General features: G+C 38.3%; 1 long non-coding RNA gene across 1 annotated transcript in view; it reads right to left on the bottom strand.

The window, feature by feature from the left end:
* Nucleotides 1–434: 434 nt before the first annotated feature.
* LOC106518903 (uncharacterized) overlaps nt 435–5,789 on the bottom strand; it is a 7,792-nt gene continuing 2,437 nt past the window's right edge. The window contains exon 3 of the long non-coding RNA XR_001310377.1: nt 435–867. This is a non-coding gene — a long non-coding RNA (uncharacterized LOC106518903). The remainder of the gene's footprint in view (nt 868–5,789) is intronic.

The raw sequence follows: 5,789 nt of genomic DNA, 5'->3' as shown, positions 1-5,789 counted from the left end.
TTTCTAAATTAGTTAAGGATATCAAGCAGTAACACATTTACTTTGATATAGAAGACATTCTCAAAGGAACTAATTCTGCAAATAGTAGAAACTAATTCTAASTTGGTTTGTTGGTAAAATTATAAACATTAAGGACAAACTTATAAATTGGAGTTTAATCTTGAAAGAAAACTGTGCCAAGTTTCAAAGGGTTTAAACTAAAAAGGAATTGCAAGAGAAAGTGTTGTTGGATACAGTTTTTTAAGAAATTAAGAATAATTTTCTTGATCATTAACTAGTGATGGAATATGGTTACAGGAGAAGAGGTGGGATAATATAAGTGTTTACTTCTGCCCACTCTTTTCAGTGTATGAAAATTGTATATTTGTAATATTTTTGTTAGCTTCTGTTCATTAAAACTTATTAACAAGAAGAAAGAAAAAAAAGTTATTCAGCTAAAACATTTCACCACTGTGAATTACATTAAGATGTTTCTAAAATTTATAAATAACATTGATAACAAAACAACGATTTTGTTAGACTGTCATCTTTCACACATTTATAAAGGAGGGGAACAGTTTCAGTCAGATGTTTAAATAACGTAGTTTTGGTCCGACCACCGGAACCAGCCGTTCGAAGCTTCGTTTCCCTCCACCGCGTCCGAGCACAAAACTTTGCAAACAAAAGTTGTCCAGGCCTCTGTTATCTTTAAGTTCAGCTGAGAATCAGCTGTAATGTTAGTCATTCCTTTGTTTCTTTTGTTTTGCCACAGACAACTTGTTGTCGGGAGCTAACATTAGCACTGACCGTCGCCAACTGGATGTAAATCTACGGCAAGCCTGGAGTGACACACAGCATGGAAACGTGCAGCTTCATCGCACACGACACCTGTGGGGGGAAAATAATCAATCTCGTGACTTATGAATAGGGCTGTGTATTGGCAAGAATTTGACGATACGATACATATCATGACAGAGGGGTCACGATACGATATATCCTGATATATTGCGATACTGTAAACAAGGCGATATATTGCGATTTCTTTTGTCCAAAAATTCTATTAAATAAAAACCTCTTGCTGGGGAAAAAAAAAAAGAAAAAACAAAATTCATCGTCTCAGAAAATTCTAATATTACAGAGACATACTTTTGATACATTTAGCTGTGTTCTGCTTTGTATGTGTTTTATTTGTTTCATATTTTTATTTCATCCATACTTTCAATTATTAGACTAAATTTGCCAATAAATAGTTTGAAAATATATTTTTTGCAGCTTTTAGTTTTTAATATTAATTTACAATATGGTTAACCAACACTTAACAAATTACTGGCTCACTGCTGCTAACTAGTGGCCAGAGGCTGAACTACAACATAAAATGAACGACTGGCAGGAAAGTTGACATATTAAACCTTAATAAAAAATCGATACAGGGCTTTAGAATATCGATACAGTATCGGGAAATGAAATATCGCGATATTTCAGTGTATCGATATTTTCTTACACCCCTACTTATGAATTGATCTTCCCAAATTTGAACAAGAATCGATCCGATTAAATCAATTTTTTTAACCCAGCCCTACCCTAAATCATTAAMTTATTTGTTATTTTGGTCTTTTAAAAATTTTAATTGCAGTTTATAAGGAAGGGTTGGGCAATTAACAACTAATACGATTAATGCTGCTGGGACTGTTCAGTTCACTCGGCGCTCCTTTTCCCTTTCCTCTTCCAATCCAAATAATGGATCACCTGCTTCCTTCACTCTGTCCCAGACTGTTTTTTCTCCCGTCTGTCTTTGAGCTTACCTCTTCTGTCTGAAAAAGTTCTGATTGCATCTCAATCAGCTGCAGCTCCACATTCAAATATTGCCTCTTTCTTYTGACAAACACTAAACTACACCCTAACTAAGACACGCTAATTATCATAAATCCCTCAAGTCTCATTGCTCCATCCTGCTCTCCCTGTCTCCATCTCCACTGAACTTCATTCATCTTTTGCGTCTTTTTATTTTCTCCTTTCTGTAGATTCTTTTGCGGCTCGTCAAATAATTTCAGGCCTCAGTCTGAAAGGATTTTTGGGGTTTCATGTTAGTTCGGGGTGGTGAGCGCAAAACCAGGGGGTGGATTTGTTTTTTATAAATTAATCTGCATGTCTTTCACTGCCTCCCGCTGCAATTGGAGACATAACTTGAGTAAGTTAATTATCATAACTCTGGTTTTACTTGACCTATTAACGTGATTTAAAAATTTGTGTTTAGCTTGAAGTCTGTATTTTTGATGCAAATTGACACAAATTCTTAGAGAGAGTGCATCTTTCTCACTATAGTGATTAAAATCAGTCATCTGACTATGACATACCAACATCCAGGGATTCCAGGGGATTAATCGTCATAATAATAGTTATCAGCTAAATCAGCACTTTTTATAGAAATGAAACTAAATTTATTCAAACATTATTGCGAGGTGTGACCATCTTGAATTAAAAACTTTCATGAAATTTGGCAGGTGATATGCACTCCTTTAATAAATGGTATTTAACCGGGTCATTGGCTGACCTGATTTCTACAGATCTGTATAGATCATTGAAAAATGTAATTATTAAAGTGAATGTTCTCATTGTATGAACTATAACTTTTATGTTTTCAGACTTGAAGCAGAAAAAAACATATCAGATTTGTTATTGTCAGTTTCTAAAATTTGGGGGAAATGACTTTTTGAATTGCTATTAATTGAAAACATCTCAAATGTTGGTTTTTGCCAGTTTTCGGAGCCGTTAAGGCCTTTTACTTTCCTGCTAACCACGTGTTGAATTCACAGTTGGATTCTGGTGGAAGTCTGACATCTTGTGTGAATCTTCGTATTGTAACAAACGTAAAGTGTTTGCGCACGTGAATGTGTGTGTTCTGCAGCTGCAGCAGGTCTTCGGGTCAGGATGGGCTAAACGTTCCAGAGAGAGGAAATGAAGACAAATGAACAGAGACGAGCTAAAGACTCTTCAAGTCAGTTTCATATTACTTATCACCCAACAACCCCCCCACTGCTTCACACCATTCTCCTGCCCTTTTTTTTTTTTCAATTTTCCCCTTCACTCCCTGAGAAAAATATTACAAAGCCACACAGAAGGACTCCCGGCACGGTAATGAAAAGCGCAAAAGCATGGCACTTTTTGTGCTACTTTCGCGTCACCGGCAATTAATTCCACAGCAGAGCCTGTGGTGCTATAATACTAATGCTAAAGCCAGCAGTGCATGAACACTGACTATAAATTTAAATCAACGTCAGGCACTTTCTTCCTCTATGTTCCTTTATATTTAACTATTCACTCCTTGTGTGTGTTGGAATGGTGGGGTACGCCTTGTAGCCCTTGAGGCAACTCAGAGAAAAAGTTCAGGTTCGACATCCGACGCCACGCTTTGATTTTCTGTACGTAACACAATCAAACGTTACATTCACCTTTCGGGGCTCTAAGACAGAGACTGTGATATTAAAAAAAAGTGTGCAGGATTGTTTGCGTGGGCGTTTCTACTCGAGTTTGGCGACTCCAAGGATTCTGAAACAGCGATGGCTTTCTAATGGGCTCGTTTTTCCTTCCTCAGTTAGTCCTCGGACTCCTGCGCAGGCTGCATGTAAACTAAGAGGGAGGCAGAGGGAGCGGATGAGGTCACGTTTTTTTCCTTTATAATGATGTTGTGACACTTTCGCCGTTTCCCCACAACCTTTTCTGAATTTTCTCTCCGATTGGCTGCGAGGGACATCAATGAAAAGGAGAGGGAGGAGAGAAAGGAACGAAGTGATTTGTGGCCGTATCGATCGACGGGTCAGAGATATCGATCCGCGAGGAGGAGGAGGGAATGATGTAGTCACCGTCTGAGAGCGAGAACAAGGGATGGGATTCCCTGAAGCTTTTGGGGGGTTCATTGAAAATGGATGAAAACTAGGACACTTTCATCATCCTCTCATATCGGGAAGAGCTCAGTTTTTCCCACTGCCTCTTTTCAGCTGGGAACATTAATATAAATCAAAGTTTTAGATGTGAAGATAAAACATGTTAACCCCACATTTCAAATTTCTCTCCAAAGGGAATGCGGAAGATGGATTCCTCATTCCGTTTTTACCTTTTTCACATGTTGGTTCTGAAACTAGCGAGCCTTTTTCCCATTCCATCCGAGATACTTTTGCTTCAAAATAGTTTTTTTGTTTTGTCTTCTCCAACTATCCTGAATTCCTTCCAGCAACAATGGCAGTGTGTCTATGGGCACGTCTTTCTGATCAGGCATAGCAATGAGGACCATATGGAGGGGGTCGCTTTCCTTTTATCCAGTGCAAACCAGCTCAGCACTCGAGAGCTGCAGCTTCCTGGCTCGCCTTCCAAGCTCCCGCCAGGTTGTCTCTGAGTCTCATCCTGCTGCCATCTGCTACTGACTTGGGCTCCTTCCAGAGATTCTGGGGGGAAAGAAAAAAAAAATGGAGCGCCCCTCTCCTCTCCATAGCAGGAGCCAGCATGGAAGCCCAGTTTCCTCTCTGTCTCTTCACTTTAAAGGCAACTGCATGGGGCTTGAGTTCACTTTGGCAGCTACGAGCAGTAGCAGTGATTTCTGTTAATGTGCTAATAAGCGTTGCAGTGAACTCAAGGTTTAAAAAAAAGGAAAGTAACACGATGGTCGAGTTATGAAATGTCAGATCTTTCAATCAGAGCTCTTTGTATTTCACTGCTGGAGTAACATTCGTGTGTCTTATAAGAAAAAGCAAGCGTTGCTCTATTTGTATTCCGTGGATTCACTGAATCTCATGAATGTGGGGTTTAGAAATAACTTGGGTGCTTCAGAATGCTTCATTTCTGGTCATTTAAAATGGAAAAACATAATTTCCTACTTATTACTAGTGTGGGTGTTGGGGAAATGCAGGGAATCAGGCTGTAATCAGGCATGCAAGCAGCTTCTAAAATGAGTGTTGAATGTGATTTTGAAGTAGTTGTTCCCTATAGCACATAAATGAAGGAAAAAAAACACTTGTTTCTGCAGCTCTTGTGCTGAATTTGCTGTTTAGAGAACAATACGTGCTGCCATGTTAGATTGTTACTAAAAGTCAGTGGTGGGCACAGCTAACGACAAGATAAGTTTCACTAAACAGATAATAAGTTAGTTGAAGCTAAGGCTAACCGCTACGTTGACACACATCATCTTCTTCCTGTTAAAGTTTTCTATTAGTTTAAATTGAAGGTGGGTGGGATCAGTTTTGGCAAATTGTCAAATCCGAGTTACACCCCTGTCTAACTTGTGATACAGCCAGTTAATCCCTTTCAAAATAAAAGTGTCTTTGATTGAGTTTGTATTTCTTTATAAATACCATTTGAAGTTAGTCAAACAAGTAGCAAATACTTCCATATATTACTACTGCCATATTTTACATGTGTCCAATTTATGTATTTATTCAAATATTGTTAAATGTTATTTCTGTTTGACACTCTTAGTTTGAAGTTTAGCAACTTAAGCTGCTAAATCCCACACACAGGTTGCCTGACACATCCAGCAATGCTTGTAAGTGGGGATAGTTTTTATTTAATTTCAGATAAACGGCATAAAAATAAGTAAGTTTTACATGTGTGAATTTTCAGCGGATTCAAAATGAGCAGAACCTACTTTAGTGGAAGCTAATTGATCCTCTAATGCAGCATTTCCCAAAGTTGGGGTCGGGACCCAAAGTGGGGTCCCGAAATATCAAGGTGGGGTCCTGAAAAGATTTTCTGAATTAATTACATTTTTGCCTTAGTTGTTACAAAGGAGTGTGGTTAGTATATTTAAAATGGATAAATGT

The sequence above is a fragment of the Austrofundulus limnaeus genome, unplaced genomic scaffold, assembly GCF_001266775.1.
Source record: "Austrofundulus limnaeus strain Quisiro unplaced genomic scaffold, Austrofundulus_limnaeus-1.0 Scaffold68, whole genome shotgun sequence".
NCBI classification, from domain to species: domain Eukaryota; kingdom Metazoa; phylum Chordata; class Actinopteri; order Cyprinodontiformes; family Rivulidae; genus Austrofundulus; species Austrofundulus limnaeus.
This window is presented reverse-complemented; position numbering and strand designations above follow the sequence as displayed.